At 43.7% G+C, this 15,384-nt stretch overlaps 2 non-coding genes across 2 annotated transcripts; both read left to right on the top strand.

Annotated features, from left to right (window-relative positions):
* The first annotated feature begins 10,396 nt into the window (after positions 1 to 10,396).
* LOC143990780 (5S ribosomal RNA) lies at positions 10,397 to 10,515 on the top strand. Its single transcript, XR_013277452.1, has one exon. It is a non-coding gene; the product is annotated as a 5S ribosomal RNA (ribosomal RNA).
* A 2,084-nt stretch (positions 10,516 to 12,599) lies between these two features.
* Positions 12,600 to 12,718, top strand: LOC143990563 (5S ribosomal RNA). The gene has a single exon (XR_013277393.1). It is a non-coding gene; the product is annotated as a 5S ribosomal RNA (ribosomal RNA).
* The last annotated feature ends 2,666 nt before the right edge of the window (positions 12,719 to 15,384 follow it).

Raw genomic sequence — 15,384 nt, 5'->3', positions numbered from 1 at the left:
AACATCAGAGACTTCAAATCGCTGCACATCCTCCAGTAGCATATAACTGACACCGTGGTTGAATAATTCTGGGGACTCCTCCGTGCATGATGGAGGGGCTATGGAAGGAGTGACTGTTAACAAGAAGCCAGTGGAATAGGTCACATTGGTAGCTGCATTGGAAGGCAAACTGCTCTGAACCTGGGTGACAGAGAATGAAGAGGATGAGGACCACTTTGTTATCCACTCCACCAACTCTTTTGTATGTTGTGGCTTAATAACATGGCCAGCAGCAGAAAAAAAGGACAAGCGTGCCCCACTGCCACCTGCAGAGGATGCACCATGTCAATGACCAGCGCTGTTGACTGTAGACACAGAGGCTGCTTGCTCTCTTTTAGTGGCCTGTGAGCGTCTTCCTCTCCTTGGTGACCTTCCGGACATGATGTATTTTTTGTTTTGCAACAACACACTACACTGTATTATGTACTGTTTACATCACTGAAGTGTATTAGAAACCATACACCACTGAATGCACTGTAGATATAGGTTACACTGAATGCAGAATATATATATATATATATATATATATATATATATATATATATATATATAGCACCCTTTCTGTTGCATAGCTTGCATATTAGCTTTTAAAATTAGCACTTTTGATTTTGAACGTTCGAGTCTCATAGACTTTAATAGGGTTCTAAAGTTCGTACGAATTTTAGGTCAGGTCAGGAGGCAGAATAGCAGCACAGATGGTCCACCTGGTACATGACTCTTCCGTCTTCCTCCTTCATTGACAAAAGTTCTTCCACTGATTACATTGCTATTAACATGATCTGTGAATGGGGGAGGGGGGGGCAGTCTGATCATTTATTGGATTCTCTTCCTTATTCTCTCCCATAACCACAGGAAACCTTTTTGATGTCCATGGAGATACCTTCAAAGGATATGACCAGCCCAAGGTATTGAATGTTACTCTTCTCAAACTCTGGCTTTATCTACAACCGGTGGATGCGGAGATTCCCCAACATCTTTTTAACGTAATTTTTGTGGATCTCCAGAGAGGAAGTGAAAAGGAAATGAAAATGAGGATGCCATCTAGTTACATAACCATAAACACTACTTGAAAATCCCGGAAGGGTATCTGCGAGTACCATTGGAAGTACTGACAGGGATTCTATGAGTACCATTGAAAGTATTAGCTGGGATTCTGGATGTGTCATAACAGATAGAAATTGGCCAGTGGCACCACAGTTTGAAGGCAGGCAAAGATGCTTAAATGCAGAGACAGACTACTCTGCTGAGATTTGGATGTATAAAAAATAAATCAGTAACAGCACAGTTGGCAGCAGCGACAACAGACCTAAATCTAGACATATATGTCCCATGCAATAATCTTCCAAAAAAAAATAGAGCTACCGCTCTCAGATATGGGTGGGTAAAAACTTGATATGGGCACCACAGCTTGGTGGCATACCCAACAGACCTTAAGCTGTTTTTTTCCAAATGTTAGTGCCACGGCCTTTAGGAAAAGATTGGCAGCTCCATTAATCCGTACAAATGGGGCAGTAGGGACAATAAGAACAGAAAGTATTGTGTCTTTATTTAGTAAAACAGAGCAGAAACTTAAAAAAATTAAAGTATTTACTATTATGAGTGTAGTGAGCTTGCACAAGCTAATTAGTGGCTTCCTCAGCAGATGTGTACAAAAGTTGTGTGTGATCCAGGTCTAAATAATTTGAATGAAAGTATGGTAGTCCATATTTTATGGGTGCAGGTGAATGATCTTTCCAGTAGCAACTCCTTTCACTCTGCTAAAGGCCCTCTCTGGCATGACATTTCCAGCAGGCAAGAATTTCAAGTGAATATTGGGCCAGTTCTGGATAGTGGTTCATACTAGACAACCAGTAAGCCATGGGGGTCATGGTGTCCTAGCTTCTTAGGGCATCAGTTTCAGACTTAAAACCCAAATAATCACTGATCATAAGGTTTAGGCACTGAGTGTGACTGGTGCCTTTTTGTTTAACAGGATAAATATAGAGATTAAGGGGTTGATTTACTGAAGGCAAATCCACTTTGCACTGCAAGTGCACTTGGGTGTGCAGTCACTGTAGATCCAAGGGGAACATGTAAGGAAAAAAAAATAGTGTTTTTGCTTGTACATGATTGGATTATAAAATCTGCAGAGCTTCCTCTGATTTCAGAACTTCCCCTCAGAATTACAGTGACTACACTTTCAAGTGCACTTGTAGTGCAGAATGGATTTGCCTTTAGTAAACCCCTAAATCCCTTTAACAGGGACACAAGCAAATCTAAGAGATTCTAATCCCCCACCACTGTATCCAAAATTCTACCTATCAAAAGTAAAGGCAGCAGAAATTAAATAATTAAGAGAAAAGGTTATGGGCGGCTGAATGGGAAGAGGAGAGAGAACAGGGAAACATTTCAGTCATTGCATACCAGACATTGTCTGATAGCGATGGGGATCCATTACCACCCAACTCCTTCAACTAGTCCTAGCTTCATGTAAGAACTGATGGTACTGCCAAGTGCCAACATATCTGCCTTTTGGCACCCCTCCTCCCTACATATGCCCCAAAAAACATAAAATGAAGAAAGTGCTGAAGCTTCAGTCTATTAGGAAACATACCTCCCTGTGGCTTAGGTCTCTCTACTTTCAGGCCTCTTGATGCTGCTATCGAACTTTAGTGCTATGACCAATTTTTACCTTTATAGCACTGGATTGTATAGGTCTTTCCGCTGTGTTCCAGTGATGACATGGAGAAATACTTACTTGGATATGAAATTAAAATATATATCTAGACCAGATGGATTCCTGAAGAATAAAAAAAACACAAAAAAAAGTTTCAAGATATCTTTCTCCCATATCTGACATCAGTACATAGTAAAGCTGCATCTTTGGGTTCCTTTTCCCTGTTAAGGGTCGGTTCACACTGCATGACAATGCGGCTCACAGCAGGGGTCCTGTGTGTCCTGATTCACAGTTTCAGGTCTGATTTGAGCCCGAATTTTGGGCTGAATTCAGACCTGAAATGGACCAAAAGACACACAGGGCTCCTGTGCAAATTTGCACTGGTGCCGCATCGCAGATATGTGAACCGACTCCATAGAGAGCCGGTCAGAATCTCCTGCTATTGCCAATTGGATGTGGTGACCCCGCATCCAATTCACAATAGTTTGAACCTGGTCAAAAAGTCATCATTGTTATTTTACATAACCCATGGAATCAGCTGATATTTCTCTAAATTTATAACTTATCTCTTTAGTACCAAGTGATTAAAAATTCCATACTAAAACAATATTACATTGCCTGCTAGATATTATCCCACTGTCTGTGCAACCAACCAAGGGACCCATGGTGGGGAACCAAGCCATTAGCAGACTGCTCAACCTCATCAGATATTCAATGCTAAAAATCGCAATAGAATACATTGAGGTTATTAAACTCCTACAAAAAATTTGATTTCATGGGATAATCCCCACAGCTATTAAAGTCGTATATACAACCTTTTCTGCACTAGTGTATATGCCAGACATATTAACATTAAAAAACAGAGATGGTTAGAAAACATTTATGATGTGATCCACTTGCTCATTGAACTTGCTGTTTCCCTGCCTAAGTTGAGAAAAACGTTGAATACCTTTAGTACTGTGTCATACTCAGGGCAGGACTTAGGGTGGTGGGGGCCCTTGGGCTTGAGTCACTTTCGGGCCCTACCTTCTATACATTACCGTATTTATCGGCGTATAACACGCGTATAACATGCACCCCAAGTTTAGGAGGGAATTTTAAGGAAAAAAAACTTACATTTAAATGTCCATCAATGCAGCCTTATCCATGTCCATCTTCAGCCTTGCCCATCCATCTGCAGCCTTGTCCAGTGTCATTGCAGCCTTGTCAGTGTAGCCTTGTCATTTGCAGCCTTGCCCCAGTGTCATTTGCAGCCTTGTCATTGCAGTCTTGAAGTATAAAAATGGCGCTCGGGTCCTTTCTTGGCAGCTCTCGGCGGCTCTCTGCGGCTCTCGGGCCCTCTTGGAAGCTCTCAGCGGCTCTTGGGTCCTCTTGGCAGCTCTCGGCGGCTCTCTGCGGCTCTCGGGCCCTCTTGGCAGCTCTCAGCGGCTCTTGGGTCCTCTTGGCAGCTCTCAGCGGCTCTCGGGTCCTCTCACAGTCCCAAGCGGAGCCGAGAGTAGCTGAGTGTACTTGGTTCGGCTCACAGTCACACCCAGTCCCTGTATTATGTCCATCATAGGGCGGGGCTGGGCATGACTGTGAGTGGAGCCAAACCGTGTACACTCGGCTATGTATCTCGGCAGGGCCTGCGGGGCCCCCTATTGGGCGGGGCCCATGGGCTTGAGCCCAGTCAAGCCCAATGGTAAGTCCTGCCCTGGTTCCCGCCCAGGTAGCCTTCCCACCCAGTCTGTTTGCATTGTTGGACAATATATTCCTGTTACTTCATTGGACTCCATGTGTTTTTTGCCCACCACATCAAGCTGCATTTACCCACAGAGTGGTCATGAGGAGGTGTGTGGAACGCAATATTATTTGCTTGTGGAATCCTAGTGCAGGGCTGTTGAAGTGGCAGTCCCTGGAACTTTCTTTTGTAGCCCATGAGGTCCTAACTGCATAGTTGCCAACATTTTGTACATTGTCCCGCAGTGTAGGCATCCCCATGGGCTATCTCAGAGGTTTTAGGACAATGCAGAGTAGCAGTAGTGCGTTCCACTGTAATGATGCACTGCCTTTTGGGGTGCAGTGACCTTTTGCCTGATGGGGATAGTATAGTTTTGGTTCAACATCATCAGGGAGGGAGATAACAGTGGGGGAGCATATGTATAGGTAAGTAACCACTAAACACCAATAGAGGCGGGTTCATTTTTGTTCCAGATGAAAATCAATGAAAGGGTGGTATTTATTGCTGCTGCCAAAAAAGGGGGATAATTATTCCTGCCACTGCCACCGATAAGAGTGGGTTATTATTGCTGCCACTCGCTCCAATAAAGAAGGGTTATTATTGCTACCACTGCCACCAAATTATTGCTGACCTCAGCACTTAACACTAATAAAGGGTCTTTAGTATTACTGCCTCTGAATATAACTCGAAGTGTGTGGGTTATTATTTCTGCCATTGACACAAATGCTGAGATTTATTGTTGATGTCATTATCACCAATAAACTATGGGGTTTATTGATGCCTCTGCTACAAGCACCCCAAACCCAGAGGTTAGCCATACTGTTGGCCCAATGAGCTGCAGGCATGAGATTCCCCACATATGCTTGTGTACAAGGAAGCAGGGATGCTCTTGACATATTGACCTATTATGGCCACATGGCCATATTAGGTCTATGATTCTAAAAGGGCAAAGCTATCACATAGTTACATAGTAAGTAAGGTTGAATAAAGACACCAGTCCATCTAGTTCAACCTGAGTGAGTGTCTACAATTGTCCCTATCCCTGTACATTGCGCACTCACATTGGTCCCTACCCTCAAGGAGCCCACACTCCAAGGTCCCCATTCATATAATAGGGCCAATTTTTGGACAGAAGCCAATTAACCTACCTGCATGTCTTTGGAGTGTGGGAGGAAACCAGGGTACCTGTAGAAAACCCACGCAGGCACAGGGAGAACATGCAAACTCCAGGCAGGTAGTGCTGTGGTTGGGATCCAAACCAGCGACTGTTTTATTGCTAGGCAAGAGTGCTAACCTCTACACCACTGTGCTGCCCATGATTGCATTCCTGATCCAGTGACCTGTGTCCAGGAGATTTTCTACTCTACAGCTGCACATAACAAAGGAGGGGGGTGATTGAGACATCATTGACCTAATGTGGCCTTGTGGCCATAGTAGCTCATTGATGTCAGATCACTGACCCAGTGGGGATGCAATCATGTAACAACTATATCCTTAAAGTGTCATTGTCCTAATATTGGATAATATTAGAACAATGACCCTTTAAGAACAAAGTGGCCAATGGTATATTAGGCCAATGGTATCAAGACCACCCTGGCCCCTAAGTATACAAGCAACTGCGGGGTGATGAATCTCCTGCCTGCAGCTCTCTAGGCCAGCAGTATGGTAACTTCTGGGCACGGACCAAAACCAAGCTTATCCCAGCGTGTAACTATGGACAATACTGCACACAAAACTCCTCAAGGAATTATATCTCCTGCTCATGCTCTTCTTTATTCTTCTCAACAGTTTGTTACTACTAAAGTTGGACTAATCACAAGACTTTATCAGGTAGACCTTCCTGTGCAGGTCATTGTGTCGTTGTGTTTCCCTAGGTTTGGACAAACTGGATTCGAATTGATTTCAGATCTGAACCCAACTCATTCATCCCTAGCCACAAGGAAGCCATATTTAAGTATTTGTACAGTTTAAACCCTTGACCTCTGGAAAATTGACCAGGCCATTTTTTTGCGATACGGCACTGTGTTGCTTTAACTGGCAATTGCGCGGTCATGCAACACTGTGTTGCGCTTCCTTAGATACCAAGAAAGAAATAAAACTCATAAGGTAAATAGAGACTAACAATTTTCCTCAAAGTGTGAATAAGAAATAAGTGCGATAGTGCTTAATACTTAAAACTTATAAAGTTGCATTGAAATAAACATCTGATATATAATGTGCTTGTGCATCATTCCAGTGTCTAGAAATAAGCGAAGATGTGTCTAAGGCTATAAAGTGCATATAATTGGTTAATATTGCAATGTGTATATAGAAAAAAGGTGAAGCATCTGTGATTAAACTACAAACAAATATGTACCAATAAATCAATGTGATAAAATGATCTAAAAAAGATTCTATGGATACTTTAAAAACGATGATCTAAAACGTGCAAAAAACAGAGAGAAGTAATATTATATTCCTTGATACAAAAGGAAACAGAGTAGCAGCAAAATAGCAGCAAAAATGTGGATCTCGATAAAGTATCCCATACACAGTCCAATCGTGCAACTTTAGAGTGTGATTTCACAACCAAACATAAAGTGCAATGTGCAAAAATAGCTCTCCTCCAAACGGTGTCCCGTGTCAGTGCTGGTATTCCTAAATAATTACCTCACAGCTGCAAGGTATACAGCAAGACAACAAATTTGCAGGGGGAATTCCGGGGGGTCAGATAGGCTGTGGCTGGGACTTCTGACAGTGCCGCTCTTCCTTGCGGTTTTGGCCGACAAACAATGCTCAAAATAACAAGTGAAAGATATCCTCCATGGTGTAGTAATTTAAAACAAGCGATTTATTGTAAAGATAAAACTACTCACAAACAGGAGCGAATAGGCAGGCACATACAGCTAAACAGATTGGTGGACGGTACGAACGTCACTTCCGGTTTCCTACGCGTTACGTCACGAGTGGACTTCAACTGGGATCAGGTAGGCACTGGTGAGCTGGCGCCAGCTCGCCATGAGAGGGACTAATGTCCCTCTCACGGCCGCCAGTGATCAGCCTTTTTTTTTTCAGCATGAGGAGGAAAAATAGCCCATTACCGTCTCTGTTGTCATCACATGATCAGCTGTCATTGGCTGACAGCTGGTCACGTAGTAAGGGGTCAAGATCGACCCCTTACTCCGATCTGTGATCCAGCGAGTCTCATAGACTCGCTGATCACAGAGAGCACCATGTGCGCCCCTCAGGGGGAGCGCAGGCCGCTCGTGCACGGGACGACGTCAATAGATGTCGTCCCGGCAAAGCAGGTCCATGCTGTAGCTTTCATTCGGCTATAGCGCGGATCTCTAGTGGTTAATTTAATGAAATTTTCTGAAATGATCACTAAACTTAAACAGCTTTTTCACAAAAACTCTAAAAGATATCAAACTGAAAAGATATAGCAAGATAGCTGAATATTTTGTGAAAGTTTTAAAGTTTGTTTGGCGTCTGTAGGTAAAAGTATGAAGGAGCTGAAACTTTTGGCAGCGGAAGAAGATTTTACGTATTTTAAGCATGCTCTCATTGACTTCAATGTTAAAAAAAATGTTACAAAGCTTAATATTTTAAAAAGTTTAAATAGTAGAAAAAAGGTTTAAGACATCCCATCATCAACTGAAAGAGCTGAACATTTTAAAAGTTGAATGGCTTTAATAGCTGAAAGTATGCAAAAGTTACGCAGAGCCAAAAAACGTACGGAATAATAATAAAAAGATGACGATTAATAAATAAAAAAATGAATAACAATAGTGGGACTGCTAAAGCATTCCCACTAATAACAGTAAGTGGTCTTGTTATGCAAGAACACTTAATAATAAAAGGCAGAGCCAGGCTGCCGGTGACAAGTACAAGAGCCTTGAAAGAGAGCCTTGAAAGAGAGCCGTGAAAGAGAGCCTTGAAAGAGAGCCTTGAAAGAGAGCCTTGAAAGAGAGCCTTGAAAGAGAGCCTTGAAAGAGAGCCTTATTGTTGCCTACGGCCAATGGGAGACCGCCTGGGAAAACCAGGTGCTGTAGGCTATCTTGGCTTTTCTTCCAGCAAGGGTCACTCTCCTCTATGCCTCTTTTTACATTCATTTTTACCCAAAGCGCTCTGAAAGCCCTCCGGCACACCTAGCTCCTCCAAAATCACCCCTGCCCAGCCCCCACTTTTTATAAGCCCACTTCCCTTTTCTCACCCCTTCTTTCAAAAATGCACTTTCTTTCTTCTCTCTCTCTTTCTCTAAATGAAATTATTATTTTTTGGTTTTTCAAAAAAGATTTTTTTTTTTCATGTGGTGGCCATAATATTTTGGCTGATCATGGGGTTGTCAGCTTTTGTCACCTCCCACTGTAGTTAGAAGCTTTGGTAACCATGGAAACAAAACAGACAAGAAAAGCCTGGCTGCCTTAACCATTTGCCTACAGGGCACTTTCAGCCCCTTCCTGCCCAAGCTATTTTTCAGCTTTTAGCGCTGTCATACTTTGAATGACAATTGCGCGGTCATGCTACACTGTACCCAAATGAAATGTTTATCATTTTTCTCCAAAAATAGAGCTTTCTTTTGGTGGTATTTAATTACAGCTGTGAGTTTTTTTTGCTGAACAAACAAAAAAAGTTACAAAAAACAAAACAAAATCATGTTTAATAGTTTGTTATAAAATTTAGCAAACAGGTAATTTTTGTCCTTCATTGATATGCGCTGATGAGGCGGCACTGGTGGGTATGGATAGGCGGCACTGGTGGGCACTGATAGGCACAGTTAAGGCAGCACAGATAAGGTGGCACTGATGGGGACAGATAATGCAATAGTGATGGGCACAGATAAGACGGCACTGATGGGTACCACTGATTGGTACCAATGATGGATGGGACTGATGGGTACTGATAGGTGGCACTGATGGACACTGATCGGCGGCACTGATGGGCACTGGTAAATGACACTAATGGGCAATGATATGTGGCACTGAGGTGCAGCAGTGTTGTTGAGGCAGATTGTGGGCACTGAGGGCACTGATGGGTGGCACTGTGGGCACTGATAGGTGGCACTGGCACGGGGCAGGTGGGCACTGGTGAGCTGGCGCCAGCTCGCCATGATCGGGACTGATGTCCCTCTCACGGCCGCCAGTGATCGGTTTTTTTTTTCAGCGTGAGGAGGAAAAATAGCCCATTACCGGCTCTGTTGTCATCACACGATCAGCTGTCATTGGCTGACAGCTGGTCACATGGTAAGGGGTCGGGTTCGACCCCTTACTCCAATCTGTGATCCAGTGAGTCACATAGAATCGCTGATCACAGAAAGCGCCGCGTGTGCCCCTCAGGGGGCGTGCAGACCGCTCGTGCACAGGACGACGTCAATAGACGTAGTCCCGGCAAAGCAGGTCCGTGCTGTAGCCGTCATTCGGCTATAGCGCAGATCTCTAGTGGTTAATTTAATGAAATTTTCTGAAATGATCACTAAACTTAAACAACTTTTTCACAAAAACTCTAAAAGATATCAAACTGAAAAGATATAGCAAGATAGCTGAATATTTTGTGAACATTTTAAAGTTTGCTTGGCGTCTGTAGGTAAAAGTATGAAGGAGCTGAAACTTTTGGCAGCGGAGGAAGATTTTACAGATTTTACAGATTTTAAACATGCTCTCATTGACTTCAATGTTAAAAAAAAAATGTTAAAAAGCTTAATATTTTGAAAAGTATAAATAGTAGAAAAAAAGTTGAAGACATCCCATCATCAACTGAAAAGCTGAACATTTTAAAAGTTGAATGGCTTTAATAGCTGAAAGTATGCAGAAGTTACGCAGAGCCAAAAAAACCTACGGAATAATAATAAAAAGATGATGATTAATAAATAAAAAAATGAATAACAATAGTGGGACTGCTAAAGCATTCCCACTAATAACAGTAAGTGGTCTTGCTTAATACTAAAAGGCAGAGCCAGGCTGCCGGTGACAAGTACAAGAGGCTTGAAAGAGAGCATTATCATTGCCTACGGCCACACCACCCTGAATGAGCCCGCTCTCGTCTAATCTCGGAAACTAAGCAGGGTCGGGCCTGGTTAGTACTTGAATGGGAGACCGCCTGGGAAAACCAGGTGCTGTAGGCTTTTGCTTTTCTTCCAGCAAGGGTCACTCTAGAGGCGATTCAGTTCGCATTGCGCGCTATATAAGTATTTCATTCATTCATTCATTCATTCACTCTCCTCTATGCCTCTTTTTACATTCATTTTTACCCAAAGCGCTCTGAAAGCCCTCCGGCACACCTAGCTCCTCCAAAATCACCTCTGCCCAGCCCCCACTTTTTATAAGCCCACTTCCCTTTTCTCACCCCTTCTTTCAAAAATGCACTTTCTTTCTTCTCTCTCTTTCTCTAAATGAAATTATTATTTTTTGGTTTTTCAAAAAAGATTTTTTTTTTCATGTGGTGGTCATAATATTTTGGCTGATCATGGGGTTGTCAGCTTTTGTCACCTCCCACTGTAGTTAGAAGCTTTGGTAACCATGGAAACAAAACAGACAAGAAAAGCCTGGCTGCCTTAACCACTTGCCTACAGAGCACTTTCAGCCCCTTCCTGCCCAAGCTATTTTTCAGCTTTCAGCGCTGTCATACTTTGAATGACAATTGCGCGGTCATGCTACACTGTACCCAAATGAAATGTTTATCATTTTTCCCCAAAAATAGAGCTTTCTTTTGGTGGTATTTAATTACAGCTGGGAGTTTTTTTTGCTAAACAAACAAAAAAAGATGCAAATAAATAAAAAATCATGTTTAATAGTTTGTTATAAAATTTAGCAAACAGGTAATTTTTGTCCTTCATTGATATGCACTGATGAGGCGGTACTGGTGGGTACTGATAGGCGGCACTGGTGGCCACTGATAGGCTGCACTGGTGGGCACTGATAGGCACAGTTAAGGCAGCACAGACAAGGTGGCACTGATGGGGACAGATAATCCAGTACTGATGGGCACAGATAAGGCGGCACTGATGGGCACAGATAAGGCGGCACTGATGGGTGGCACTGATGGGTACCACTGATGGGTACCAATGATGGATGGGACTGATGGGTACTGATAGGTGGCACTGATACGTGGCTCTGATAGGTGGCGCTGATGGACACTGATGGGCGGCACTGATGGGTACTAGTAAATGACACTGATGGGCACTGATATGTGGCACTGAGGTGCAGCAGTGTTGTTTAGGCAATGATGGCTGGCACTGTGGGCACTGATAGGTGGCACTGGCAGGGGGCAGGTGGGCACTGGTGAGCTGGCGCCAGCTCGCCATGATCGGGACTGATGTCCCTCTCACGGCCGCCGGTGATCGGCTTTTTTTTTCAGCGTGAGGAGGAAAAATAGCCTATTACCGGCTCTGTTGTCATCACACGATCAGCTGTCATGGGCTGACAGCTGGTCACATGGTAAGGGGTCGGGATCGACCCCTTACTCCAGTCTGTGATCCAGTGAGTCACATAGAATCGCTGATCACAGAAAGCGCCGCGTGTGCCCCTCAGGGGGCGTGCACAGGACGACGTCAATAGACGTAGTCCCGGCAAAGCAGGTCCGTGCTGTAGCCGTCATTCGGCTATAGCGTGGATCTCTAGTGGGTAATTTAATGAAATTTTCTGAAATGATCACTAAACTTAAACAGCTTTTTCACAAAAACTCTAAAAGATATCAAACTGAAAAGATATAGCAAGATAGCTGAATATTTTGTGAACATTTTAAAGTTTGTTTGGCGTCTGTAGGTGAACGTATGAAGGAGCTGAAACTTTTGGCAGCGGAGGAAGATTTTACAGATTTTACAGATTTTACAGATTTTACAGATTTTACAGATTTTAAACATGCTCTCATTGACTTCAATGTTAAAAAAAAAATGTTAAAAAGCTTAATATTTTGAAAAGTATAAATAGTAGAAAAAAAGTTGAAGACATCCCATCATCAACTGAAAAGCTGAACATTTTAAAAGTTGAATGGCTTTAATAGCTGAAAGTATGCAGAAGTTAAGCAGAGCCAAAAAACGTACGGAATAATAATAAAAAGATGATGATTAATAAATAAAAAAATGAATAACAATAGTGGGACTGCTAAAGCATTCCCACTAATAACAGTAAGTGGTCTTGCTTAATACTAAAAGGCAGAGCCAGGCTGCCGGTGACAAGTACAAGAGGCTTGAAAGAGAGCTTTATCATTGCCTACGGCCACACCACCCTGAATGAGCCCGCTCTCGTCTAATCTCGGAAGCTAAGCAGGGTCGGGCCTGGTTAGTACTTGAATGGGAGACCGCCTGGGAAAACCAGGTGCTGTAGGCTTTTGCTTTTGCTTTTCTTCCAGCAAGGGTCACTCTCCTCTATGCCTCTTTTTACATTCATTTTTACCCAAAGCGCTCTGAAAGCCCTCCGGCACACCTAGCTCCTCCAAAATCACCCCTGCCCAGCCCCCACTTTTTATAAGCCCACTTCCCTTTTCTCACCCCTTCTTTCAAAAATGCACTTTCTTTCTTCTCTCTCTCTTTCTCTAAATGAAATTATTATTTTTTGGTTTTTCAAAAAAGATTTTTTTTTTCATGGGGTGGTCATAATATTTTGGCTGGTCATGGGGTTGTCAGCTTTTGTCACCTCCCACTGTAGTTAGAAGCTTTGGTAACCATGGAAACAAAACAGACAAGAAAAGCCTGGCTGCCTTAACCACTTGCCTACAGGGCACTTTCAGCCCCTTCCTGCCCAAGCTATTTTTCAGCTTTCAGCGCTGTCATACTTTGAATGACAATTGCGCGGTCATGCTACACTGTACCCAAATGAAATGTTTATCATTTTTCCCCAAAAATAGAGCTTTCTTTTGGTGGTATTTAATTACAGCTGGGAGTTTTTTTTGCTAAACAAACAAAAAAAGATGCAAATAAATAAAAAATCATGTTTAATAGTTTGTTATAAAATTTAGCAAACAGGTAATTTTTGTCCTTCATTGATATGCACTGATGAGGCGGCACTGGTGGGTACTGATAGGCGGCACTGGTGGCCACTGATAGGCTGCACTGGTGGCCACTGATAGGCACAGTTAAGGCAGCACAGACAAGGTGGCACTGATGGGGACAGATAATCCAGTACTGATGGGCACAGATAAGGCGGCACTGATGGGTACAGATAAGGCGGCACTGATGGGTGGCACTGATGGGTACCACTGATGTGTACCAATGATGGATGGGACTGATGGGTACTGATAGGTGGCACTGATACGTGGCTCTGATAGGTGGCACTGATGGGCACTGATATGTGGCACTGAGGTGCAGCAGTGTTGTTTAGGCAATGATGGGTGGCACTGTGGGCACTGATGGGCGGCACTGGCACGGGGCAGGTGGGCACTGGTGAGCTGGCGCCAGCTCGCCGTGAGAGGGACTGATGTCCCGTGAGGAGGAAAAATAGCCCATTACCGGCTCTGTTGTCATCACATGATCAGCTGTCATTGGCTGACAGCTGGTCACGTGGTAAGGGGTCGGGATCGACCCCTTACTCCGATCTGTGATCCAGCGAGTCTCATAGACTTGCTGATCACAGAGAGCGCCACGTGCGCCCCTCAGAGGGCGCGCAGGCCGCTTGTGCATGGGACGACGTCAATAGTTTGTTTATAGCACAAAAAATAAAAACCGCCGAGGTGATCAAATACCACCATGCAGGGCAGGACTTAGGGTGGTGGGGGCCCTTGTGCTTGAGTCACTTTCGGGCCCTACCTTCTATACATTACCGTATTTATCGGCGTATAACACGCGTATAACATGCACCCCAAGTTTAGGAGGGAATTTTAAGGAAAAAAAACTTACATTTAAATGTCCATCAATGCAGCCTTATCCATGTCCATCTTCAGCCTTGCCCATCCATCTGCAGCCTTGTCCAGTGTCATTGTAGCCTTGTCAGTGTAGCCTTGTCATTTGCAGCCTTGCCCCAGTGTCATTTGCAGCCTTGTCATTGCAGTCTTGAAGTATAAAAATGGCGCTCGGGTCCTTTCTTGGCAGCTCTCGGCGGCTCTCTGCGGCTCTCGGGCCCTCTTGGAAGCTCTCAGCGGCTCTTGGGTCCTCTTGGCAGCTCTCGGCGGCTCTCTGCGGCTCTCGGGCCCTCTTGGCAGCTCTCAGCGGCTCTTGGGTCCTCTTGGCAGCTCTCAGCGGCTCTCGGGTCCTCTCACAGTCCCAAGCGGAGCCGAGAGTAGCTGAGTGTACTTGGTTCGGCTCACAGTCACACCCAGTCCCTGTATTATGTCCATCATAGGGCGGGGCTGGGCATGACTGTGAGTGGAGCCAAACCGTGTACACTCGGCTATGTATCTCGGCAGGGCCTGCGGGGCCCCCTATTGGGCGGGGCCCATGGGCTTGAGCCCAGTCAAGCCCAATGGTAAGTCCTGCCCTGGTCGTACTACAAAGCTAACAAGAACGAATCTCAAATATTGAATATAGACCTCAGCTATTCCCAATGAATTCAACTCCAAAGACAATGTTCATAAGCTTCGGGACAACCAAAGGTTTTCCTACTACTAAAATCCCCCTCTTTTCTTCTTTATATGCATAATCTCACAACACTGATGCTACAGGTACAACAATAATCATTGAAAATAACCACATAAAATAACCACATCTGAAACCTCATGTGTAGGAAGAATATAATCATTCAAAATGCTATCATTTCAATAATTACGTTTTTTATCTAACTTAATACCTTTCTGAAACAGGTAATATGGAATGAAATAAAGACTAGAATGCACCAAGCTAAATAATCATAAAACCATAGGTGGAATAGGGTTCCAAACTTTCAAGACTATTATGCAGCAATGTTTCTTGAGTGACTCAGATTCTAGCTTAACCCCTTCCATGACAAATAGTGGTGCAGTATAGAAATACATGCGATTCTAAGAAACAATCCCAGAACCTTCTGAATTACCAAAAATGTTAATAAAACTATAGAAATTCTTAATGACTCAAAAATGTATTCAT

The sequence above is a fragment of the Lithobates pipiens genome, unplaced genomic scaffold (genome assembly GCF_037356315.1).
Source record: "Lithobates pipiens isolate NorthernLeopardFrog02 unplaced genomic scaffold, aLitPip1_a1.2 Scaffold_18, whole genome shotgun sequence".
Taxonomy (NCBI): domain Eukaryota; kingdom Metazoa; phylum Chordata; class Amphibia; order Anura; family Ranidae; genus Lithobates; species Lithobates pipiens.
This window is presented reverse-complemented; position numbering and strand designations above follow the sequence as displayed.